General features: G+C 39.9%; 1 protein-coding gene, 1 long non-coding RNA gene and 1 other non-coding gene across 3 annotated transcripts in view; 2 read left to right on the plus strand and 1 right to left on the minus strand.

Annotated features, from left to right (window-relative positions):
- The window catches only part of LOC126875445 (golgin subfamily A member 6-like protein 6), a 224,919-nt gene that overhangs the window by 77,863 nt on the left and 119,134 nt on the right, over positions 1-27,922 (plus strand). The gene's annotated exons all lie outside the window — the stretch shown is intronic.
- On the minus strand, positions 7,768-9,615 carry LOC126875464 (uncharacterized). Its single transcript, XR_007693469.1, has 3 exons — positions 9,278-9,615; positions 8,820-9,212; positions 7,768-8,491 (listed from the first exon to the last, which is right to left on the minus strand). It is a non-coding gene; the product is annotated as an uncharacterized LOC126875464 (long non-coding RNA).
- Positions 17,139-17,245, plus strand: LOC126875629 (U6atac minor spliceosomal RNA). The gene has a single exon (XR_007693596.1). It is a non-coding gene; the product is annotated as a U6atac minor spliceosomal RNA (small nuclear RNA).

A 27,922-nucleotide genomic window follows, 5' to 3' on the forward strand; every position in this document is an offset into this window, starting at 1 on the left:
ACCCAGTCCTACCAATTTCATCTCCACCTCAACCTCCTATGCCCAAGCAGTACAAGGCATCCAAAATAACCCGAACAGCCAAAGGAACCTTCCCCAAAACAGTGTCCCCAACCCACCAAACGCAGACAACTCCTCAAGGCTCGAAAAGCTAATAGAGAAACAATCGGAGCAAATAAATCACTTGCTATCGCTACTAACACTCATCGTGGAAAAATTAGCACGCCCCGACTCAAAATAAAACCAAGGCGCATAGCTCTCTGGAACGCCAACGGTCTAGCGCAACACAAACGTGAACTAGAACTCTTCTTAAAACACCAGCAAATCGACGTAATGCTCGTATCGGAAACCCACTTCACCGATAAGAGCTACCTGAAAATAAATGGTTACAAATTCTACCATACCCAACACCCCAGCGGAAAGGCCCACGGTGGCACCGGAATAATAATCAAAGCAAGTATTAAGCACTACGAACTCCCACCATTCCAGAAAGACTACCTCCAAGCAACAAACGTAGCAATAGAAGACTGTCATGGCTCAATCACCACCTCAGCAGTATACTGTCCTCCCAGACACTCCATCGCCAAAGAAGACTTTGATAACTTCCTGGACACCCTGGGCAACAGATTCATAGTTGGAGGAGACTATAACGCCAAGCACATCCAATGGGGCAGCAGACTGGTTACAGCAAGAGGCAAAAACCTCTTAAACAGCATAATAAACAACAACCTCAACTACCTCACCACATACGAACCCACATACTGGCCCACTGACACCAACAAAATACCCGACCTTCTCGACTTCTTCATAACTAAAAATATCCCATCAAGACACGTCCAGATCAACTCCTCGGCCGATCTCTCCTCTGATCATTCTCCCGTGATAGCAACAGTCAATTCAACAATCATCGAGAGTACACCTAATGGCTCCATTCACAACCAACACACCAACTGGCAGCTCTTCAGAGAAGTCTTTACACACTCAACCTCAGCCTTCACCCCACTAAAAACAAAGGAAGATATCGAAGCAGCCACGAAATACTTAAACACGAGCATAATAAACGCAATCCGCCTCTCCACACCGACAAAGCCAACCAACAGCAAACAAGAATATCCACAATTCATACTAAAAAAAATAGCAGAAAAACGTAGACTAAGAAGAGTATGGCAGACCCACAGAACACCGGAGGACAAACGAAAACTTAACAACGCAACTAGAAAGCTAACCAGAACCTTAACCAACTATAAAAACGACTGTTTCCATAAATACCTCGCCAGCTTATCGCCCACAGCCGACACCAACTACTCACTATGGAAGGCCTCCAGGAAACTCACACGCCCCCCACAAATAATCCCACCTATCCGCCGTCCGCAAGGTGGATGGGCGCGAAGCCCTATAGAAAAAGCCGACCTGTTTGCAAAACACTTGTCAAAAGTATTCAAACCCCATTCCCCCCAAGCCGCCGCGGACGTTACTGAATACCTACACACCCCCTTCCAAATGTCCCCTCCTATCGAACCCTTCTCCTCTGCTGAGACTATAGAAACAATCAGTCGCCTTAACCCCAAGAAAGCAGCAGGACACGACCTAATAGGCAATAGAGCAATCAAGGAACTTCCCACAAAAGGGATAGCACTCATCACATCGATTTTTAATGCTATCCTTCGCCTGGAACACTATCCTAAGGCTTGGAAAATCTCATTGATTACCCTCATCCCTAAACCCGGTAAACCGATACACGAAACCTGCTCCTATCGCCCAATCAGTCTTTTACCTACCCTGTCCAAACTATTCGAGAAGATGCTCACGAACCGACTCCTTCCAATCCTAGAGAACTTGAAAACACTCCCAGATCACCAATTCGGCTTCCGAAAACATCATTCTACAGTAGAGCAAATCCACCGCTTAACGCATACGATCAGTCAATCACTCGAAAAGAAAAAATATTGCTCAGCGGTTTTCCTAGACATCCAACAGGCATTCGATAAAGTATGGCATGAAGGGCTACTATACAAACTTAAAAAGATCCTACCCCACCCCTACTTCTCCATCCTAAAATCATACCTAACCAATAGACAATTCATGGTTAAATACCTAGACGCCACTTCCGCAACATTCCCAATAGAAGCTGGCATACCCCAAGGTAGTGTCCTCGGACCCCTACTGTACTCCATCTACACTGCCGACCTACCTATATCAAACGACATAACAATAGCGACATTTGCAGACGACACAGCGCTATTAGCTTCCCACGCAGACCCGGTAATAGCCTCATCCACTCTCCAGCGAAGTCTCGACTCCATGGAAAAGTGGTTTCACAAATGGGGCTTCAAAGTCAACGAAAAGAAATCCTCGCATGTAACCTTCACGCTCCGAAAACAAACCTGCCCCCAGGTCACCATCAACAATGCAACAGTTCCTAGCAGGGACACAGTCCGATACCTGGGCATGACCCTGGACAGGCGACTAACGTGGAAGACACACATCTCAGATAAAAGGAAGCAACTAAAGGACAAACTAAAAAAACTCTACTGGCTCACGGGCCGACGCTCCAAACTAAATTTACAGAATAAAATTACCCTCTACAAGACCGTAATAAAACCTGTCTGGACCTACGGAATCCAACTATGGGGAACAGCAAGTAACTCCAACGTTGAAATACTCCAACGCTTTCAATCGAAAACGCTAAGATCCCTAATTGACGCACCTTGGTATGTAACCAATGAAACAATACACCGCGACCTCAAGATACCCACCGTCAAAGAGGAAATAGCAAAATATAGCAACAGATACAGCAAAAGAATCAACAAACACCGAAACCCCCTAATCACTGGACTACTCGATACGACGGACCAGATTCGCAGGCTGAAGAGGCACTACCCGCTAGACCTAAACGTTAGATTCATTTAATTATCCAAATCAAGCATATGCACTTACTTATAATACTCATAGATTGTAAATTCGACCAATCGCGGGGAGACGTACTCGCGAGGAGAGTCGTCAACGGGGGTCGTAAATCCCCGTTACGATTATAACAATCGACACCACGAATTGATCGATCCCCTGATTTCCGTTGAGATAATGAGGGGTGATTGAGTTGGTATAACACTGGGATTCACAGTATTATAAAGTATGTATTTCCCAACACTTAGTTACACTGACATAGAGAAATAAATAGTTAACAACTTGTCGCACGAAGATGCGATAGATATGTACGCTAGAGCAGGGCTCTTCTAATGGAATTAATGTGTCAATGGACTTAGCCCTATGATATGTTGAGGAGAGAAGATGTATGTTCTACCACCGAGAACCGACAAAAGATGTGCGTGAAGTATGCGACTCTCGCTCTATGTGTAGACTGCCGCGTTAGGCGTTAGTTGGTAGACTGTCTCGTTAGGCGTTAGCTGGTAGACCGTCGCGTAGGCGTTAGTTGGGAGACTGTCTCGTTAGGCGTTAGCTGGTAGACCGTCGCGTTAGGCGTTAGTTGGTAGACTGTCGCGTTAGGCTTTAGGTGGTAGACTGTTTGTCGCTCTTTTGTTTAATACGGAAGAAAGTTCGGTGTGGGTGTGCCCCTGTGCCTAAAGAACGCGGATTCGTTGGTCCCACTTTCGTTAGGAAAAGTGAGGGTAACGAACCGCGGTGTCGATTGGTCATGCTGCACTACTGCTCGAAGGGATGAGTAGGGAGTCTTCTACCATCGTGGTGCGTAAATGACTGTGTGTATGAGAAAACCTAGCCTGTTTTATTACAGGGCTATTCGGGTTTTCCTAATGGGTGCATACCCGCTTTCTCCGTGTTTTAAAGGCGACTAATAAACCCAAGGACACCTCTAAAACCGACTGTGTTTCGAGCATATTTTTAGGTTTTAGCAATTCTTCAAGACAATCGGATTGAAGACATATGGCGAAACAATGCAGGGAAGTGAAAGTTATGGTGGGTCCTTAGGTTTATTGAGGGTCGAAGTGCCGTTACGCAGGTCGGTTGTTGTCCGGTCGCGCGGGCTGGCGTGCAGATGTTTTAGGCGTCGTAACATAGATTATAAATTATATCTATCTATAATAAGTATTAACTTATTGTAAATAAACAGCCATGTCACTGCGCCACGCCAGAAAAATTACTGAAAATTCTCAACGCGAGAATTGATTGTAATTTCAACAAATAAATAAAAAAAAAAAAAAAAAAAAAAAGTCTTTTGTCTATGTTTGACGTGTTGATCGTTTCCACAGCTAGCCGGTTTGGGTGTGTTCCTATTCTTTCTTTATATTTTCCTGCGTGTCTTCTAATTTCCTCTTTGACCGTTGGTATTCCCGGATCCTTCCGTATATCCTCGTTTCTAACGTACCATGGGGAGTTTACTATTGTTCTAGGAATTTTAGCTTGTACGGTCTCTATTTTGTTTATATGGTTCATTGCTGCTGTCCTCCATAGTGCTATTCCGTACGTCCAGATTGGTTTTATGATCGTTTTGTATATTTTTAATTTATTTTCTATACTTAATTTGGATTTTCGACTTGTTAGCCAATGCATTTGTCTCCTTGCTGTTTGTATTTTGTCTGTCATTGATTTGATATCCTATTTCCGTGTGAGTCGTGTATCTAAGTGGAGTCCTAGGTATTTGACTTGCCTTGTTTGTGTTATGTGTGTGCCGTTTAGTACAATGTTTGGTGGTTTCTGTTTTCGCAGTGTGAATGTAATGTGTTTGCATTTTTCGGGGTTTGCTTTGATTTGTTTTGTTTGAAACCACTTTTCTATTTTTGTGATGTGTTCTTGTAGTAATGTAACTGCTGCTGCAAGGTTAGTGCGCCTGTCTAGTACAGCTGTGTCATCCGCGAATGTCAATATTTTACTATTGTTAGTTGTTGGTATGTTGGCCGTGTATAATGTGTATAAAATTGGTCCTAGGACGCTTCCTTGCGGAACTCCTGCCTTGATTCCTTTAACTTCAGAGTATGTGTCTTTGATTTTTACTATGAAGGTTCTCCTGCTTAGGTATGATTTGATTAATTGGTATATCTGCTCCGGGAACTGTTTTCTGATTGATTGAAGTAGGCTATTGTGGTTTATTTTATCGAATGCTTTTTCGATGTCCATAAAGAGTGCCGTGCAATATTGTTTTGTTTCCAGCGCCTGTAACATTTCATTGACGAGTCTGTGCGTTTGTTCTATTGTGGAGTGTTTGTTTTTGAATCCGAATTGGTGATCCGGTATTAATTGATTCTTCTCTATTATAGGTTTTATGCGGTCGTAAATTACTTTCTCTAGTATCTTAGAGAACACAGGAAGTAATGAGATTGGTCTGTATGATTTGGTATCGTGTGGGTCCTTGCCTGGTTTGGGTAACATTATGATTTGTGCCAGTTTCCAAGTTTGTGGAAAGTATTGTATTCTTAGTATTGCGTTAACTATTATCGTGATTTCTCTTATCACTTTTGGCGGAAGGTTTTTCAAGATTTTGCCGTTAATTAGGTCGATTCCCGGTGCTTTATTATTTTTTGTTTTCTCAATTATGTTTCTGATTTCTTGTGCTGTTGCTTTGGGTATGGTGTAGTGATTGTCAGTTGATATACTACTGGTTAGCGCATCCTCGTCCGTATGACTATTGTGGTTGCTGTTGTTGGTATTATGTGGGGTAAATGTGTTGCATAGGTGGTTGGAAAATTCTTCAGCTTCCTCTTCGTTGCTTCTTGCCCATGTGTTATCTGCTCTTCTGATTGCTGAGACCATTTTTATTGTCTTCTTTATTTTTTTTGTGGCTTTCCATAGGGAGTAGTTGTAGTTCTCGTGTGCAGATAGTGACTCGATGAACTTTGTGAACTCGTTGTTGTTGTGCTCTTTTATTTTGTTTTTTATTTCTTTTGCGAGTTTGTTTAGGTGTTTTTTGTTTTCTTTTGTTCTGTGTTTTTGCCATTTTGCTTCCGCTTTTCTTTTTTCTCTAATTTTTTCGAGGATGTCTAGTGGAACTGTTTTTGTTTGTCTGTTGGTTGTTTCAGGTATAGTGGTTGCCCTATGATAAGGGTGAGGGACAAAGACACAATAATAGTGGCGACGATGAAATCAGTGGAGGAAAAAATGAGGATAATGAAGGAACAAAGCAAATTGGAGGAGGGGGTATATATAGATGACGATCTGACAAGAAAAGAAATTGAGCTACAGCAACAAATAAGAAGGATAACTAGATTAAGAAGGGAAAAGGGCGAAGATGTGAGGATGGAATATAAGGAACTAGAAATAGAAAACAGATGGTACAAGTGGAACGAAAATGAAGAGAGGCTGGAGGAAAAAAGAAAGAGAGGGGATGAAAAATGAAAAAAGGGAAAAGAGGAGGGGGGCTACAAAGGGGATGAAAATGTGCTTCTGGAATGTGGCAGGGCTAATAAGTAAGGTCAAGGAGGTGTGGGAATATTTGAAGAAATTCGACGTGGTCAAGCTCACGCAATACATAGATATAGGAAGACAATTGGGAAAAACTGAAATATAGACTACCCAAAGAATTCGACAGGAAATGCAGGGCAGCAATGAGAGTAAGGAAAAAAGGAAGAGCAAAGGGGGAATAATAACGGGTATAAATAAGGAACTGAGAGAAATAGATTACAAAGAAATAAGTAATAATATAGTGGAAAGAAAAATAGTATACAATGATAAGACGTATAGGGTAATGATGGTTTATAATCAAGACCCAAAAGGGACATGTAAAGAAATAGAGGAAAGAGTAGACGGAAGAGAGGAGGAAGTGATGATCATCTGCGTTGATTGGAAGGCAGAAAGAAGGAGAAGAGGGAGGGCCGATAAACGAGGATCTAGGGAAAGAAGAAAACAGGCGATCAAAAGACATGACGATAAACATGGAAGGAAGAACTCTGTTGAAGTACCTGGAAGAGAGAGGCTGGATGATAATCAATGGAAGAGATTAAGAAGGAGAGGAGTGGACATATATCGGGGAGAGAGGAAACTCAGTAATAGATTGGCAATCAGGTGGCGACAAAAGAAATAATCGACATGAAAGTAGGAAAAGAACAGAGTCGGACCACGTGCCGTTAGAAATAGAAATAGGGGGACCAGACTCATAAAAAAATGAGGGAAAGAAAGAAGAAGAGAAGGAGAAAAGGGAATGGGCAAATGAAAGTGCGGAAAAATACCTGGAGATTGTGATATAATGTGATATGATGTGATATAATTATCGGAAATATCATACAAAGAAAAAATTTTAAGGAATATCCAGTAAAATAGCCAGTAAGAACATTTAAATGCATTTAAAACAAGATTTAGATGCAATGAGGTTCGCCGAAGCCGGTGTCACGTAAAGTGAAAAAAGAAATGGAAGATGAAAATAAAAAAAGAGAGAATTTATTTGCTAACATCTTGTTTACACTAATGACAGTTTACTTCCGAACTCCAGCCGTGACTTTCAAAGACTGGAGCTCTTACAACTCGGCCGCATCCCTACACAAGTGGTTATCTTACGAAGTAGGGAGGACCCCCGGGTGTTGGGTCTGGGCCCTGACCCCCTGCTGCCGCGTGCACTCCCTTGCCGTCTGGTGGGTGTCCGTCATTAGCTCATCGGTTTTGAAGTGTACCGGTCCTGACACCGGATAAGACCGAATACCAGCACCTAATGACAAAATCTGCAATGACTTAATTGCCAACCCAATGTATAGCTATCGGAACGAGACCTGATATTTCTTCACGGTAAGTAAACTGTCACAATATAATCGGAACTCAAAAGCAATACATTTGATCGCTGTGAAAAAGGAATGTAGATACCTGAATCAGTAGACGCAAGTTGAATGGAAAAAAAATTAAATTTGTAGAAAGAAAGAGTGAAAAAGAGATTAGACAAGATCAAGTCGTGCTTTATTCGTTTTACAATTGAATATGTCTGCAGAACAGTAATGAATATTTTAGTAATAGCATTTTGCAATTAATTTAAAGATGTCTAATACAAAAACTGAAATGTACCATAACGAAACAGTAAAATAATTAAGAAATATGATAAATACAGATATGTATGTATGAGTATCATTTTGTATGTAAATTAATTTTTAAGGAATGGACAGGTGCTATATTTTAATCTTTCAGTTTCGACAAAGAAGATAATTCCTTTGACAAATTTTGTACAAATTCAAATCAGAAAATAAAATAAAAACGTATACAACTTTCTATTAACTTTCGAAATCATTTTAAAAACAATTACAAATAACATATGAGTTGTACGAATGAAAATAGTTACATCAGAATCATTATCCACGCTAAAACCTTATTTATTTAGTATCAATTCAAATTTTTCTCATAGAAAAGGAATGTCACGTGAAAGTATTTAATGCAAAGAGTTTAATTAAGAATTTTCATGCAATTAACTATTCATTTGCGTACACGTTCCAACGTCCCTTGTGATAGGCTCTTCTTATTATTTTATTTCCATCGTTCTTAACAATATGAGTAAAACTAACGCAGAAAAAATTAGTTATTGGTATACTACTTGTAGCAGACTGCAGAACTAAAAAGAAGGCAGAAAATAGCGCGAACTTACAAATTTTGACGGGTTAAAAAAAATGTGTTTTTTAAAAAGAAAAAATAGACTTTAAGGTGCTATAATGATTATTTAAATGAACTTCTTGACGAACTTTTTTAGTTCATCGAGAAGAAAAATATATATAGAATAATTTAATCCTTTTTTGGTTTTTCGTTTCAGTCAAGGATTTCAAGGTGGATCTTTCACGCCGATTGAAAACTGCAGCCCATGAAATAGGCTTAGAAATCTATTATAATTTTTCTTTTTACTTAACAAAACTTTTTGTACTCGTTAAATATATAGAAAACCATACCTCGAAATTCAATAACTTTGTTTCTTTCTTTCCCTTCTAACAAATATCACAAAAAGACGCTATTTTAGAACATTCTAATTCAGGACATCCCCTTAAGGACTTGTCATATTTATCATATTTAACGCAGTCCTTCCCCTTAAATATTATTCAAAGCTTTAGAAATTGTCACTCATTACTCTTATTCTTAAATCAAGGAAGCCAATCCATCGAGCAAATTCAAATTGATCAGTCGCTCTTCCGTCAAATTTATCCAAACTCTTTCAGAATATGCTAATCGGACGACTTCATTCCTTTTTCGAGGATTCGAATATAACGTCAGATTATCAATTCGGTTTTCGGAAGCGACATTCAACAGAACAATATCATCGGATAGCACACAAAATCAGCCAAGACCTAGAGAAGAAAAAATTGTGCCCTGCAGCAGTGGTTATTAAAAAAAAATATATACTTATACCTACTTCTCTGTATCATAGTTGTACTTAGTCAATAGGTTTTTCACAATAAATATTTAGGAGATGCTACTAACTTTTTTATTACATATATTTTGTCTCTCTATATTTCTTTATTATTATTATCTATATTTATTTTACTATAATTTTAGTTGATAATTGAATTGAAAACAATTTCATATTCGATATCGCTGCTATAATTTAAGAAGTATTGTTATTTGGTCTTAGATATCGAATGAAATAAATTTCTTAATTATTACTTCCACATAATTATCGATTACTGCTGCAGAAAATTTTAACTGTACACTATGTTCATAATTCTAAACTTTTCGTATTTTGCCTTTAGCATTCCTATAATATTTATGAATCAAGCGTCCTATTACTGTAATGAAATTATTGATATAACAATTGTAATATCGTAGAATAGCTTTGATTGGAGATCGGCTGAAATTAGAAAACACCGTGTACGCCGTCTTTTTGTGGTTTGTTTACATCCAAGAGCGCCTAGTAACAGTGACGCGAGAAAAGATAAGCAGCGTCAAAACAGAAGTACGGTTTCATATTTCAAGGAGTGGCAATCGAGAGGCCAGAGTATGTGAGCCGAAAAGTGTGTGTGTGTGTGAGAGAGAGAGAGGACGAGAGCAGGAGTGCAAGAGCGAGCACGACCGAGCAGGAGTGCATTGGCGAGGGTCAGAGTTGATGGAGACGTCGAAGCATAGAGTCGTTAGAATTGAGTTGCGAATGTTGTCGAGTGTAGAGTTGCTAGTGAGAGAGAGAGAGAGAGAGAGAGAGAGAGAGAGAGTTACCAAATAGTTGTCAAGTTATTTGTTGTAAATACGAGCGTTGCATTTAGTTTTCCTGTTAATCAAACATCGTTTCTCTGTCTAACTAATATCTGTATTTTCAATCCATTATTAATAAATCATAATTAATCGGACAAAATTACACCTTTAATATATTCCGATATTACAAGTGGGGGCTCAGCCGGGATTGAATAAGACAGAGAAACGACACGATTTGACGGAGCTATTTGTGCGGGAGTAGAAAAGAAAAGAATAGGCAAACGTTGAAGACGAACGATTGTCGGGTGAAGAGGATTTGACGCTCAAGAAGCTGAGGACGAAAGAGCTAAGAGCGCGTCTCGTTAGCTTGGGGTTGAAGGTAACGGGAAGAAAATCCGAACTACGCGCGCGGCTACAGGCGGCCCTAGAAGGGAACGATGTATCGTCGGAAGAAGAGAGCTCCGACGAAAGTGAAGGCGAGGACGATAAACAAGGCGCGCGAGAATACAGGAGAGGCACGCGAGCGGTGTATCAGGACCGCGATGAGTATCACCAGAAGGTATGCGTCGGTTCGATGTTGAGTCTTAAAGACGTAGAAGACTCATTAGAGAAATTCAGCGGGGATGATCTGCTGAGTGTAAATCAGTGGGTGGAAGACTTCGAGGAAATGGCAGAAGTGTGGGGTTGGTCAGACGCCCACATGGTGGCCTATGCTAAGAAATTACTCGCAGGCTCCGCTCAGGCCTTCGTACGACAAGAACGATGCGCGAAGTCCTGGGCAAAGCTAAAAAAGGCGTTGAGGAATGAGTTTGAAAATGTAGTAAGCGACCAACAGATACATCGCGAGTTATACCATAGAAAGAAGAAAGCAGATGAGAGTCTGCAACAATATATGTATCACATGTGCGGGATTGCAAAACAAGGAAGGGTTGATACGCAATCCTTGATAGACTACATTATTCAAGGCATTCCCGACGAGGTCGCGAACAAGACTGTGCTATACGGAGCCAGGAATATCGAGCAATTAAAAGAGCGTTTCAGGCGCTACGAAGCGATAAAAAGAGATATGGAGATGAGGACGAAATTTGAGGAGCCGAAGAGTAACAGGGTAAAGCCGGTGGCGAAGCTGTCCGAAACCGAGAGGAACAAGGAACCCGGTCGATCTGGAGATGCGAGGAAGACGCGATGCTACAATTGCGGTGATGCGGAGCACGTGTGTGCGGAGTGTCCGAGCAAGTCGAGAGGACCTAAATGCTTCAAATGTAGGGAGTACGGACACATCGCATCAAGTTGCGACAATTTGGGTGAGCCCTCAAAAAAAGTTTACAGCGTGTTTCGGTCGTTAAAAACAAGGCGTGGTAAGGATGTTAAGATGGAAAATTTCGAATTGAGCGCGTTGATAGACACCGGTAGTGAGCTGACTCTAATGCGAGCAGATCAGCATGTGAAAATCGGAGCGCCCAGATTAAGTCGGGAAATCGTTGGATTTGGCGGTGTCGGTTACGGAAGGAATTTTACGCTCGGGAAATTTTCCACGAACATTATTATAGACAATGAGTCGTACTGTATAACCATACACGTAGTTCCAGACACAGTGATGCAACATTCGCTTATTATTGGCGCAGACTTTTTGGACACTGTTGAAATAAGTATAAAAGGGGGAGAATTTTTTATTAGTAGAATAAAGGACGAAAATCCCGATGAGTGTCCGGAAGTCCTCAAGATAGATGTAGAGACACAGGCGAGTGAGATAGATTTGTCACACGTTAAGGACATGCAACATAGGCTAAAAAGAGATTTGAAGAGAACCAAAGCATTGCTAAGAGACGCTCAAACGATGCTGGAGAGATCGAAAGGTGACTCGACGGGTAAAGCAGCTTTACGACAGCTGAAGAACCAGTTAGAAGATGCAGAATGCGCTAGAGCAGTTGCAGTTAAAGCGAAACAGGCACTGGAGCAAGAACCGAATGAGACGCAGGCTTCGTTGCAGGAAGTACTGCGGCAACGTTCCGAAGCAGAAGATCGTGTTAATGTAGCTAGTCGCGAACGAACTGAGCTACTGTCGCAATTGGAAGAAAATAAAGAAGAGTTAGCAGAAGTTTTGAAGAAGTATCGGGCAGCTGTGCAGCAAGTGTCGGAGGAACGGAGAATAGTGGCAAGACACGTGGTGATTGGTAAAGTGGACCAAGAGATGGTGTCCTCGTCGGATTCTTGCGGCCAGCAGGAGGACTTAGCGAACATCACGAGGAGGAAGAATCTGGCTAAACAACAGCAACAGGATGTTGTTGATGATATTTGCGAATTTACTGAGAAGGATAGCGTTGCGGGTGTGAGGGTTGTTTCAAGTTTTCGGATAGACTCGAAGAGAGTGAATGCAAGGCGAACGAAAAGACAAGGGAAGTCGCACGTGCGGAATCCCTCCAATAATATCGATATACAGAGGATGTGGATGACGAGGACGACGATGGGATTGTCGAGGACACGATGAACGTGAAGACCTTTGAAAAAGAAGAGATCATAGTCTCGGTAGATGGTAAGTTGTTAACGTCTTCCATGTACGAACCGAGCCTACGAAAATGTTACGATGCTGCCACGACGATCAAAGCCCCTGACAAGAGTGAAATGGGTAAACAAACAACGGAGAGGAAGATAGAGGAAGAGCGAAAGAGGAGCAGTAGCATCGAGGACGAACAGGCCGCGGTGTTCCAAGAGGAACGAGATCAGTTGCGTACAAACGCAAAGAGACGGATCGAAGAGATCCAAGCCCGAGACAAGTGGACGTATAACAAGAGACGCAAGAAGGCGATAGCATACAGGACGGGAGATCTAGTGGCGATCGAGAGGACGCAGGGCGTTCCCCGACTAAAGCTGCATCCGAAGTTCCTTAACTAAAAGTAAAGGTCCTGCGAAATGACCGATACGTAGTGCAGCGAGAGCAGCACGATCACGGCAGCCGATCACATGAAGTGGTGGAATGTTAACGATAGTGATGTAAGTGCGAGCAGCGACGATGAGCACATCTGAGGGCAGATGTGATTGTCAGGAAAGGCCGATTGTAATATCGTAGAATAGCTTTGATTGGAGATCGGCTGAAATTAGAAAACACCGTGTACGCCGTCTTTTTGTGGTTTGTTTACATCCAAGAGCGCCTAGTAACAGTGACGCGAGAAAAGATAAGCAGCGTCAAAACAGAAGTACGGTTTCATATTTCAAGGAGTGGCAATCGAGAGGCCAGAGTATGTGAGCCGAAAAGTGTGTGTGTGTGTGTGTGTGTGTGTGTGAGAGGACGAGAGCAAGAGCGAGCACGACCGAGCAGGAATGCATTGGCGAGGGTCAGAGTTGATCGAGACGTCGAAGCATAGAGTCGTTAGAATTGAGTTGCGAATGTTGTCGAGTGTAGAATTGCTAGTGAGAGAGAGAGAGAGAGAGAGAGAGAGTTACCAAATAGTTGTCAAGTTATTTGTTGTAAATACGAGCGTTGCATTTAGTTTTCCTGTTAATCAAACATCGTTTCTCTGTCTAACTAATATCTGTATTTTCGATCCATTATTAATAAATTATAATTAATCGGACAAAATTACACCTTTAATATATACCGATATTACACAATAAACAAACGTGCTAATAACGACAGTACCTTCAGTTATGACTTAGTTATTTCAATGCGACGTGATCAACGAGATGTCCATAACAAATTTCAATGTTACTCACCTGAAACGACAAATACAATAATTAAGTTATTAATGTGACATATTGGAATGGAGGGAATTACGAATTCTTACATATAAATTAAAATTCATTTTGTTCTGTTAGAACATACATCATTTATACGTAATTCAATAAATAAATACAAAGCAAAAAATGTTGTGGCTCTATTATTTCCTTATAAAACGAAAGAAACTTTTCGGACAATGTAATATTTATAATCCACTGTATTAATATTTATGTCATATAAACACATGGAGAGAGACTATTAACAGGTACATGGTTTGCGAAGACACGTTTAAATTTAGTTAAAATATATCGCATTAGATGATATTCTTTAATGAAAAATTTACCGCAACAAAAACTACCGATGGCAGAAATTTAAATATTTCCAAAGGTAGTTGTGCTTTGAATTAACTTCTGTCGTATAGTAAATATGAATTAATGAATTTAAAACAAATTGTCACATTATCTTTTTGAATGCAATATTGTTTTACTGTAGATAATAATAAATTATATCTTATAGTTACTGATCGATCGTTCGCGGGGAGACGCGATCGCGAGGAAGCGCGCCAACGGGAGTCGTAAATTCTCGTTACAATTAGACAATCGACGTCACGAAATGATCGATTCTCTATTTCGTTTAGGCCAATAGAGGTAGTTGAATTGATTATAACACTGAGAATAACAAGTTACAACGTACACTTTATTCCAGCAACTTTATCGACATAGACAGTTATGCCAGGTGGGTATAGATATGGTCCCGGCGTACCTGGTGGGGATCGTTCGAGCGTACCTCGCCGACAGGTACATCGTCTACGCCGGCAGGGACGGGGAGGAGAGAAGACGGATCGAACGCGGCGTTCCGCAGGGGTCGGTGCTGGGACCGTTGCTCTGGATCACGGCCTACGACTCGGTCCTCCGATGTCCGATGCCCCCGGGAGCGGGAACGGTGTGCTACGCCGACGACACCCTGGTCCTGGCCGGGGGACGGTGGTGGCACGACACGGCGAATCGCACGGAGGACGCAGTGGCGTGCGCGGTGGGCGCCATCCGGAGGCTCGGCCTGACGGTGTCGCCGGCCAAGTCGGAGGCGCTGTGGTTCTTCGACCAGCGACGAAGAGGAACGCCTCCCCCCGGGCTGACGGTGAACATCGGCGGAGAAGAGGTCCCGGTGGGACGACAGATGAAGTACCTGGGCCTCACGATCGACAGCGGATGGACCTTCGGACCGCACTTCGAGCAACTGGTCCCGAAGGCGACGGCCGCGGCCAACGCCCTGTGCGGCCTCCTACCGAACATCGGCGGAGCGGGATCGAGAGTCCGCCGACTCTACGAGGGAGTGGTTCGGTCCCGAGTCCTCTACGGGGCACCCGTCTGGGCCAGAAGTCTGGCGACCAGCCGTCGCAGCCTGACCTTGCTGCGGAGGCTGCAGAGGACGACCGCTATCCGCATAGCGAGAGGCTACAGGACGACATCGTACGCGTCGGCGACCGTGCTGGCGGCCTCCCCGCCGTTCGAGCTGCAAGCCTTGGCGCTCGAACGCGTATACGAACACCAGAGGAATCCGACGCCACCGACCGCCGGCCAGCCGGCCTCGAACATCCGGGAGGAGGCGAGGAAGGAGACCTGGGAACGATGGCGCTCGCAGCTGATCCAGGAGGACGCAGTGCGGCCGCACCGGGCCGTTCGCGCCGTGCTTCCCAACTGGGAGACGTGGAGGGATCGAGGCGGAGCACCGCTGACCTTCAGGATGACGCAGCTGCTCACCGGCCACGGAGTGTTCGGCGAGTACCTGCTAAGGATTCGGCGAGAGACGACGTCCGTCTGTCACCACTGCGAGGAAGAGGAGGACACGGCGCAGCACACGCTGGAGTTCTGCCCGGCGTGGGCGGAACCACGACGCGTCCTACGGCTCGAAATCGGCGAGAGCTTAGCCCCCGAAGCGGTCGTCGCGGCCATGCTCAGAGGGCGCCAGGAGTACTCCGCTGTCCGCACCTACTGCGAGCAGGTCATGCTGGCGAAGGAGCGGGCGGAACGTAGCAGGGAACGAGATCGCGACCCGTCAAGGACGTCGCAGCGCCCTAGGAATACAACGCGCTACAGGGGCGCGACGCCGCCACCGGCGCCGCCGCGGCCGCCGTAGGAGCGCGTGGAAACCAGGAAGAGGCGTCAGGGGGACGGGGTCCCTGGAACGACGCAATAGGAGCGAGGCGCTAGGGGGGCGTGGTCCCCCCCTAGCGTTCCAAGAAGATCAAGGACGCCTCCCTTCGACGAAAGGAGAGATAGACGCCTGGGGGTAACCGGTAGTAATTCGGGAGAGATCCCGGGTGCATCTCGACTCAGGCGTCAGGACAGGCCACCGTGGAGTTTTAGTCGGTAAGAGTCCGACACTACCCGCTAGCGGGTGTCCATGAGGATTTCTCCACGAAAAAAAAAAAAAAAAAAAAAAAAAAAAGGTGGGTATAGATATAAGTTAAACAGATGACTGATCTAAAGATGGACAATCAGTCAAGAAGATGTTGACTTATCTAAGGATGGCAACTAACGAAGATATGTTGACTGATCTGAGGACGATGAACCAGTGAAGTTCGGTGACGATGCTGTGACAACAGCCATACCCAAATCCACGTCATTCCACGCTACCTGACAGTGAACCGTTAGACTCTGACCTTACCTTTGCACATGGCCCAAAACTAAATTTTCCTCATTACGTAGGGCACTCAGGATCCTCTCCTTGCCTCTCAACACTACTCTTACTACAAGAAATATAATAGCAGCAAAAATATATTAAGAGCTTTATAATAGATTTAATAATAATACTTTTAATTAATGGAATTATTTACCTTTGCCCCTTATATTTTGAGAGGGCTATGAAAAAAGTACATCTCCCTCAAGAGGCTAATTAGAACACTTCCTATGATATACATTGCCACATTAAGAATCAAATACTTTCCAATCAGCTAGAAGCTCGGCGGGGCAAGCAGCTACGCTCGTTAAAGCCCAGAACTGAAGACGGCGCGTCGCGAGTTCGAATCCGCGGCATACAGAGGAGCAGCCGAACACTTCCCAGAGAATGGAAGTTTCTTATTAAAAGAAACATATACAGCATTTATTAAAGGAACACTACACATGCAAGCGGCCAGCCCTTCCCTTGCGTGTGGTGTTGATGGATGCACTTTCTGAGAGTACTTGGTTAAACGTGCTTGGTGTTAAGCACACAGCGCCTCGACGATCAACTCGCACAACACTATTCCCACTGTCGTCCCGCCCGTGGAGGTTTTAGCCGGTAAGAATCCGGCACTACCTTCTGTCCACCTACACTTAGGGTAGTAAGGTGTCTATGAAGATTTTCCTCCACGTAAAAAAAAAAAAAATTTTTTTTGTAGTATGAAAGGAGAGACGTTTAACACTCCCGTATACAAGGGTGGAACATACATATAAATGGCAAGGCACTGTCGCCTTTCGCCAATACTTACCAGATCTTTTTGGAAGGATCGCGGAGGGATTCCGCTATGCTAATAATTTTATGCTAAAAATAATTATTGGCATATAATAATTTTTGGTGCTAATAATTTTTCCTTTTGAGCATTGGATTTCGAACGATATATTAGACGCGAATCTAGATGTTTGATCCATTGACATCATGTAATCAAAAACGAAATACATAAAAAAATTTGACATGCAACTGACAAAATTTACACTACTAATTATCAAATTCCAAACTTGAACAATATAATCATAGTCAAAACTTGGATACATACTGATGGATAAAAAGTGGCGCCTACCGACATTCTGGATCAAATTCAGTAAACATATTTCTTTGAATTTTTTCGAAAGTTTCTATTTGTAAATTGGTTAGTTAATTATTTTGTTTTATTTTATTTATATTATCACATATTACTTAATTTCCTTTTTTATTATTTTATGTTTTTTATCTTATTTATTTATTTTATTTCATCAACATAATTTTCGTATGCCCTAACAAAGCATAAAATAGTCAATGCAAATATTGTAATTAAATATAAGAAATTATAATCTGTGAGTACACTAATTTTAAAGCCATTGGATTGGATTCATTATTTATTTAAAAAAATTTTTTTCGTATTTGTTAAATATATATAAAAGCATGCCACACAATTCAATAACTTTATTTCTTTCTTTCCATTGTAAAAAAATCACAAAAAGACGCTGTTTTAGAACGTTGTAATTCAGGGCACTCCCTTAAGGTCCAAGGGCTGTCCTCGACGAAGTACCCTAATACCAATGTGACCTAATCGCATTCTCGCGGTTACGATTTATCGTTCGATTAGCTTGAAATCAGTTGTTTTAAAGTTCAATAGTATGGGAACTGTTTGCATCTTGTTCAGTACACAGGATTCGGTCGAATAACCTTTACAGACGACCATGGGATAGTTCCATGTGAAAAGATGGTAAGAGAATATATGATACAAATTTTTCGTCCGTGGTTTAGTTTCCAAGCAAGCGAGTCTGAAAATTTGTCAAGTATACTTGAACGTGGCTAATTATAGACTGGGTATGAACAAACAATCAGCAGGGAGTTACTTTATCTGCGAAAATGGCTTCATTTTTATGAAATTAGGATTTGGATATATTTAATTAAAAATTGTCCTAGTATACGAGTACGATAAACTTCCGAATTTATTTGTCTCATAAGCGATGCGTCTTTTAAAGAAATTGTATTTTTTTCATTTTTGACTTATTTTCACATGTTATATAACTTCTTGTCGATTATTTACACCCGTCCAATCCGGAATTAACAATATTCAAGTATATATATTTGATACATTTTTGAATTTGATTTTATCGAAAACGAAGATTCTATATTTTCTTCTTATGTTTTCATAAGGATTGACCTCATTTGCATATCGATGTTATTCAGCCGGGTTTACATTTCTACGAGACTGCGAATTTTTATGAAAATTCATACTTTTGTAAATGTAATCAAGAAAATTGAACTCAAGCAGAGATTTGCTTCACCCTCTAAACATCGTAACAACTATTTTATTTCAGATATCTTATTGACAAGATGATTCTAATAAAATAATCGAAAGGGACTAAAACTCTATCCTAGCTGAAGTTAACACTAGAACTACCACACCAGTGAAATTGACTGGTTTTACAATTTTATTTTAGAATTCCTACTTCATGTTATATTTTCTTTCCGCAATGATGTAATGACTCTCGCAACGATAACTAAAAGAATAATATAATGAATTTTATTTTGTTTTTTATGTATCCAAACTCAAAATAATTTTGTATCAAGGCTACGTATACCAATAGCAGTTAAAATGACTGCTACTTGTCAAAGCGTGAAAGGGTCCTGCAATCTGTTTATCGAACTTCAATTAACCAGTTTCCTCGTTTCCTACAACTTCCCACACGTTTTTCAAATTTTTACCGCATATCATTCGATATGATGATATCAGTTATCAGGAAAATTTCAGATCGATCGCTAGATGCTAACGCTAGAAATACCACAAGCAGTCAAAATGACTGGTTCGACAATTTTATAAATGTGTCAACTCTCGTTTAGAGATTATTGTCCCGGATGGATCAATAATACCAAAAATCTACTACATAACATGGAATTGCTTCTGTAAGAAATCAATAAATATAAAACTGTTCTATTATTACGTATTTTTTAAAGACCAGTCATTTTCACTGGTTTTGGTAGAAATAGCTTCGTGTTAACTATCGGTAGTTCTGGTGTTAAGGAACAATTGTAGAGAAAAATTGTGCACTGTTTTATCCATCACTCCATTTTTTTTATTGATTTGAGGTGTACGGTGTAATAGGTACTGGAGGTACACTCAAGTATGTTCAACCAATAACGTTTATTAACGTCTATCACTCGATAACAATGAATAACACTTAACGATTAACAACAGTTGACGCTTGACGACGATTAACAACAGCGGCGATTAACGGATCTCTTGAAAATAGCCGAGTCGTTTCTCTTCGCCATTCGCGCTTCGTGGTTCGGGGTAGAATGCCCTTTTTGTTCCAGATCGAACGGGTTCTTCCCTTCGTTGCTCATCGATATCGATATCTCCACTAGCGTGAGTTCATTAGATCTGCCGCAGCGGCTGGCGCGCGTATGCTCTTCCGAGAATTCAGCGGAAGAAATCGATGGCACATTTTGCACGTCGGTGTTGCGCTTTGACGGCGTAACGCTTTGTATCACGAAGCCGTTGGAAAGTTCCGTGACACGTGCCGCCGCAATCGTTAATCGTGGTTAATCGTTATTTGTTGTTAATTGTTAAGAGTTTTATTTATTTATTCTTAGTCCATACCTTTCGGCTTTGGACGACTTTTGGTTTACATTTCTTATATAATGCCCTTACATCACTTATATATCTCTTACACTAGCTCTTCTATAATTATATACAACTGCTTATACCTATCTATTGCACCTTACTTGATCTATCTCCATGTTCTAACTTATATCTAACGCTTGTAACTAAGTGTTCTTTCCGTCTTTGGCTTTTGCTTCCTTGTTGTGCTCCCTCCCTGTCGTTCCTCCCCTCTTCTGCTGCTCTTCTCTCCTCTATTATCGCTTTCAGTTCTGCCAGTCCTTCTCCAGTCTCATTTAGTGTTTCTACCATGTTCCTTGCTCCTCCTGTTATCTCACATTCCTCTAATATGTACATAAGTCCTCCTCTCCCTTTTTGCATAATCTGCAAATCCTCTTTCTCCCTCCTCTTTCCAGTGTTCCCTTGCCCTGGTTTCGTTACTACATCTAAATCTTGCTACTATACTTCCATTTCATCTTTCCTTCTAGATATTTTGGTAGCGCTTCTTTTGCTATGTTTCTGTAATATCTATTGTACTTAGATTCCCTTATCCTTTTCTCCCTCTCCTCTGTTTCTCTCTTCCCTCTTTCATCTATGATTTGGTTTGCTGTCATCCTTTCTTGTCCATCTCCTGCCGCCACTTGTGTCCTTCCCTCTCTCGCCTCCTGTAACCGCATCTTTCTTTTCTTTGCTCTTTTCCCTTCTTGGCCCTTTCCCCACTTCCTTTCTCTCTCCTTTATACACTCCTTTACTAATTCCTTCTTCGATTCTAAAGCTTTCTCCTCATACCTTACTGCTCTTTTCAGTGCCTTTTCTCTTATTTCCTCTATCTTGCACTCCTCTCTCAAAATGTAATTCGGCGTTGTTGTGTCTAAGCCTAGAATCCATCTCACGTATCTCCTTTTTATTCTGTCTAGTCTCTCTTCCTATTAAGAGTTTAATAAACGTTATTGTTGAAAATCAATAGTATTTCTTGTGGGCACCTTCGCCGACGATCACCTCAGATATTTTATGTTTGTTTGCATATTACGTACAATTCGATATTTCTACAACCTCGAATGTCTTCGATCATGAAACACTTGATATTTGTATTAACGGATATTAATATTACGAATTTATATAGCAAACTGATTGTATTCGTGTGAGATTAATTTAAAATGAAGCTTCAGTTCCAATTCCTCGATGTTAGATTATTATAATATTTCTATCTGATACGGTGTTACAGCAATAGTCACTTAAGCACAGTAGAATTTTCAACCTCAAACTATTAGGGGGAGGATTAAGCAATTCATATATTGGGTTGGCAACTAAGTGATTGCGGATTTTGTCATGAGAAGGTAATTACAAAATCCGCAATATATAGCGCAAGAGCAATTTGAAGATGATGTTATAAAATGTATATGTAAAATATTATATTTTGTCCATCTAATGATTCCGTTAGAATGCGTGAAAGACTCTTTTTTGATCATATTCAATAATATAAACATCGTGTGGATTGCACGTTTTAAGTCATCCTTCTCCTAGTCGGCGAATTGGAATTGAACACATAAATAATAAAAAAGATTTTTTAATGATACACGAAACGTGCAATTTTTATACACAATCGTTAACATACGTTCAAATGAAAAGAAAAGTTTCTTTGGAATGATAGCACGTTGGAATAATTAATAATCTAAAGAAAGAGTCCATTGCATTAGCATGTTGAAGATTTCGTAGAGTTCACGGTACAGATAGAATTAACTGATCCAAGAAACGTATGATATAGTATGTACGATACGTATGATATTGCTGAAGACAAAATTATTGCAACGGCTATAGATAATACAAGCAATTTGGTGAAGCCTTCCAATTATTTGGAGTAAACGTAAAATGCATAAATAATTGCGAACGAACGTTTAACACTAGAACTACCGATAGTTCCTTTTTTTTTTTTTTATTTATTTGTTGAAATTACAATAAATTCTCGCGTTGAGAATTTTCAATAATTTTTCTGGCGTGGCGCAGTGACATGGCTGTTTATTTACAATAAGTTAATACTTATTATAGATAGGTATAATTTATAAGTATTATTTATAGATAGGTATAATTTATAAGTATTATTTATAGATAGGTATAATTTATAAGTATTATACTGGCTAACAAGTGGAAAATCCAAACGAAGCATAGAAAACAAACTAAAAATATATAAAATGGTCATAAAACCAATCTGGACGCACGGAATAGCACTATGGGGAACAGCAGCAATGAGCCATATAACCAAAATAGAGGCAATGCAATCTAAAATAGTCAGAACAATAGTAAGCGCGCCATGGTACGTTAGAAACGAGGACATTCGGAAAGACCTGGGAATACCAACGGTCAAGGAGGAGATTAACAAAAGTGCAAGAAGGTACGGAGAAAGAATAGCAACGCAACCAAACCGGCTGGCAGCGGAAACGGTCGACACATCAAGCATAAAAAGAAGATTAAAAAGGAAACACTCGACAGATCTCACAAAGGACATAACCTAACAAACACGATGATGGTACCCCGCTGGGGGTAGCCACCCACATGTTATATTGGTATACCGCTATAATATTTTACCAAATGTCCTACTGGACAAATTGTAAAATTTAAATAAATAAATAAAAAAAAACTTCGCTTGTCATCTACACGAAGCGAAAGATTAATGCAACCTTTTAAAGAAGCAGCCCAAGTCAATATCCAGAACAACAAAAAGAAGCTTCGTCTGGTGACGGGTTCTTCGATTTTGGAAATAATTACCATGAAATTACTTTACTTGCATCTAGGACAGAGTTAGAAATTCTACAATATTAGGTTGTCCGGAAAGTGTCTTTCTTTCGTAAACGTGTTTTTTACAACAATGCACCTTCATACAAACGTGAAACTAAGTCTGTGAAATGTCGTGGTGTTTATCTCAAGAGAACAAAATGGATCGTACGAAATTCAACAAAATAATATAAAACGAAAAATATGCGTCTATTTTTCGTCATAAAACGAAAGAAACCTGTCGGACAACCTAATACATTTGATATGTGAAAAACAGCAAGGTTTATACCTTCCATATCAGAATCCGTCGATAAGAAACGTTTTTTTCTTATACGTAATACGCCATTACCAACGTCAGCAGCCGTGAAGAGACTATCCTTTCATTATGCAATGATGGAAAAGGAACCGAAGGCGCATAGACTCTCAGATGAAATATTTTTAATGAAAGTCAAATTAAAAGCGTACTATACTCCCACTCGCACATCAAGATCATAATTTATATTCATTTATTATGTAAATATTTTTTCGTTGAATTATTCAACAAATGTGGATTTTATAAAAACTGTCCAATATCACTATAACTACCATAATACATATCAAATTTCTGAGTCGATCATGCCTACTGAATACATTTGCTTTGATTACTTCAGTTATTCATTAATTATGATTGCTAGATTACTTGGTAATCGTGATCATTAATTATGAACATGATTTTACGTTAGTCATAATCGTTAATCAACCAGATTAACTTTTAGCCCAACTCTGATTTAGAACTATGGAGACGAAACCTAATACAGAGCATAGCCGGAACACGGAACGAACACGGCACGGTTTTATCGACCTTTAGCTACACAGGAAACATATGCAAAATGAGTAAACATATTCGTCATCGATTTTCCATTTCTGTATTTCGAGTAACTCACATTGATCCATATCGACATTTGTCGTAGATCTTGCTCTTCTTCTTCTGTTTTTACAAACAGAGTAAATTGGACATAAAGATAATACGTATAATTGATATTTCGAAACAAATTTCTAATAAATTCAGTCACTTATTACTGTTATAAAATACTAATTTGAGAATTTTGGACCTTAATTGCCAAAATAATGTTATAGGAACACTAAATTTACACTTAGAATTTATATTAAAATAGTTATATATTTATTTGATAAAGGATTTCAAAGATATTCATCGATATACACTTGCACGCGTCCCATCTTCTTCCATACCACACTTAACTGAACAGTTTACATTGCTTTGTTTACGAGGCACTGCGCACACACATACTTCCACACACTCATATTCACATACATGTATAGCTACCACGCGGTCAATCTAGTCTAGCACATAAAATTATACACATCTCTATAATCATGAATATGATTTCTATATGATTTATAAATATGAATATTCCTTTTCGTAAAGTGTAACATATATTGGGTTGGCAACTAAGTGATTGCGGATTTTGCCATTAGGTGGCATTGACGAAATCCACAATCACTTAGTTGCCAACCCAATAATAACGAACAATGATAAAGACATACACTAGGTATATGCATGGACTAGATTTTCTTATAAAATGCTGAGTAAATTTGTAAAACATACGATGCCTTATTTAGTTCTTTGGCAAAATAACTTTCCACTCTAAAGTATAAAACTAAATAATAAAAGATATATGTGTATGAACTGTTTTTATAGAAACGTAATGTTTCAATTACTATAAAATCGATATAAGAGATAATTCTAGAACTGTCTCGGAAATAATAACGTTTTGTAAATAATTAATCTAGAAACAAAGTGTATAAGAATCAAAATAGAAATCGTTATAGAAACAGAAATTCCTTACAAGAATTACTCAGTGAGGTAGGTATGGTGATAGGTGCGTAAGGAACTACTCTTGGTGTTTTTAACGAACAATAGTTTTATTAGAACTAATCAACAATCAGAGTTATCAATTAACAACTAACAATTACACTTAACAGACAACAGGTAACAACTAACAAATAACGATAGACACCGCGAGATCATTCGACGCGTTGCTATGCAAATAGTACCGAGAAATTACACATTTAATGGCGCAAGACAGACTGACTCTGCTTTTGTTTCGGATCGCGCAGATTCTTCCCTTCGTAGCCCATCGATATCCCCCACTAGCGTGCATTCATTAGATGTGCTGCCAGTGCTGGCACGTGTATGCTCTTCCGAGAATTCGGCGGAAAGAGTGTGAAGATATCGATGGTACATTGGGCACGTCGGTGTTGCGCTTTGGCGGCGTCGCGCTTTGCATCCGGAGCCGTTGAAAAGTTCCGTGGCCCGTGCCGCCACACTCAGAATAGAAGTTCATAAATATCGTAAAAAGCAAAACCAATACCATAAGTTTTTTTTTTATTTATTTATTTATTGAAATGTTATATTTAACATATTATATTTAATAAATCATTTTACATGATTTCTTTTATATATGTCGGAGATGAAAGGAAAGCCGAAGCCTTTCCTTGGAAATTTTGGGAACATCCTCTAGTACCTTAGCCTAGATTTTATTATAGTTGTAATTGCTTAAGATTTGTAATAAGCGAGATTGGGTTCGAGGTGACAATCGGTCGCTGAACGTAGCCACGGTCACGGGATGGATGTTTTATCTAACGGAGGTCTGGAGTGGTTGTATGTGTTTTCCGAGAAATGTGGTTGTGGCGGCATGCGGCCTCGAGAGCGGGCCGAGCCACGTGTGATGTTGCCTCGGAGGTGCCGATGCAATGGGACATACATTGTATTAGTAATCAAAACTCCAGGCAGAAACTGCCTAGCAACGGCGATTGGAACTTTCTCGATGCTTCCAACGAGTGTGCCTAGCAACGGCGTTTGGAACCTTCTCGATGCTTCCAAACGGATATAGAAAACAAAATGCAATCGTACAGGGAGAAAAATCTCCACGAGGCTGGCATTCTTGCGATTGCCTTGGAGAGTGATACATCGAGCATTTTCGACGATCGCATTTGCGTCTAAGTTAGTTTCGCTTAACAAGGAGTTATCCCGGTGACCGTGGATTCGTTTGAACTCAAACATTGCTAATAGTATTATTTAATTTAATTATTCGTAGATCGTATTATTCGTTAGGCTTAGTGTTTGTTAGACTTATTATTAGTCGTACTTATTATTTGTTAAGCTTAGTGATAGACCTGTATATACGTGTAAATAAAATCTCGGCTTTGTGAAACGATGGCTAGTCCACATGAAGAGTCGTCGCGCGCCCAAAATTCGAATCGTGACCCGACATATACATTTATGGATTCCATTTTATATCGTGTTATTTTCATGCCTAAAATTCTTTGTAAGTGGGAGATATGCCGTCCTTCCTTAACGTGAAAGCGATGTGATTACATTTGTCGGTATACCCTCTTTTCACTGATTTAACCAAAGTTCCAGCAATCGTATGTGTTACTGCAATAATGTCGATACAACCTTAGCTCGGTGGCTAGAATTACAGTATCATCCGCGAACGTTAAAATAAAGTATTTTTAGAGCTGGCCAGTATATCGGCTGTATACATACAGAGTATACGACGTAGTTATGAAAACATAACCTTGAGTATCGCCAGCACTGACAGTGTGTAATCTGAAAGAGTGTCTGATATTCAGCAAAGAATATTCTATTTTCAAAGTATAATTTAACAAACAGAAGAATATCGATAGGGAAGTTTTGTTTAATTCTGTCAAGAAGTCCCCCACATCATACTTTGTCAAATAGCTTTTCAACATCCAAAAATAGAATAGTGCAGTACTGTTTCAGCTCCAGTGCATTGATGATCTTGTTTGTTACCTTATGTACTTTTTCGTGGCGTATTTATTCCTGAAGCCAAATTCTTTCAGTGATTATCTTTCCCACCCCATTTTCAAATACTTTTTTCAATAACTTCACAACTTTTTATAGGTTTTTTGGACATTGTTGGGAGCAATGAAATCGGTCTAGGGGGAGTTTCCCTATTAGTGGACACTTATGGTTTTCCTTAGATACACAAAAGAAATAATGTCATGTTTTTGTTTATTTTGCATTAATTACAGGTCAACTAAGTAGAAGTCAAAGTAGAGAAATAAGATAAATAAAATTGTCATAATATTTAGATTAAACTAACATTAAACGTTGGTTATTGATTTTAAAAGAACATAGAATGGCACCTAATATCGGACATAGCGAAAATAAGTAACGCAGGGCAGCTTCAAAATAATTTACAACGATCATGAATATAGTCACCGAAAACACTCAAAAACGTCGACACAAACCTCGAGAAGTCATTCTATCGTAACCATTGAACCCAATATTAATCAATGATCCCTAAGCAAACTACGCAGACAGCTTATTTGTTTATATTTTCCAATTTCAGTGCACTGATTTTATATTCTTTGGTCTATTTATCTTTTAAAATCTACTTTCAAAATTCTTCTTCTATTCTTTAACACATTTTTCACTTTCTTTCTCTTAAAGAAATAATTTATAAAAATACGAAATAAAAACTTGACTCTTTTCTGATTTCCTTTTCCTTGGTTCATAGAATCTTTTCATCTTTAAATACATAACATAGATTTTTTGAAAGAATGTTGCTAGAAAATGTATAAACACAGAGTGGATATTCATGCAAATTCATAGTTTTCAAAATAACGCTTAAAGAATGGAACTAAAGTATTTGCTATCTTAAGTTATGACTTGTTTCTGTTTAATAGTGTAATTTTATTGGATAACTATGATCCTTAAGAAAGGAGACATTTTTAGTTATTTTTTAAAAATGTCTAAAAATTGAAATTTTTAAAAATCTGTTACTCTCTTAGCAACTCAACAAAGGGATGCAATGTTTAACATGTGCACAAGCATAGTTACAACGATGAATGCTGCTTTACGTTTATAGGCGCAAATGGATTAAATATCACGTCCTGTCCCTCTATTGGGCGGCACTCCTATATTTGATACGCTCCATTAGGAGATGAACTGATCGTTTCCTCGAGTAGGGAGCCTTAAGGTCTTTCTAATGAATTACTAGAAAATACGTAAAATACGTGTAAAAATGTACGTATTAAAAATTTTTGTTTTC

The sequence above is a fragment of the Bombus huntii genome, chromosome 18 (assembly GCF_024542735.1).
Source record: "Bombus huntii isolate Logan2020A chromosome 18, iyBomHunt1.1, whole genome shotgun sequence".
Taxonomy (NCBI): Eukaryota; Metazoa; Arthropoda; class Insecta; order Hymenoptera; family Apidae; genus Bombus; species Bombus huntii.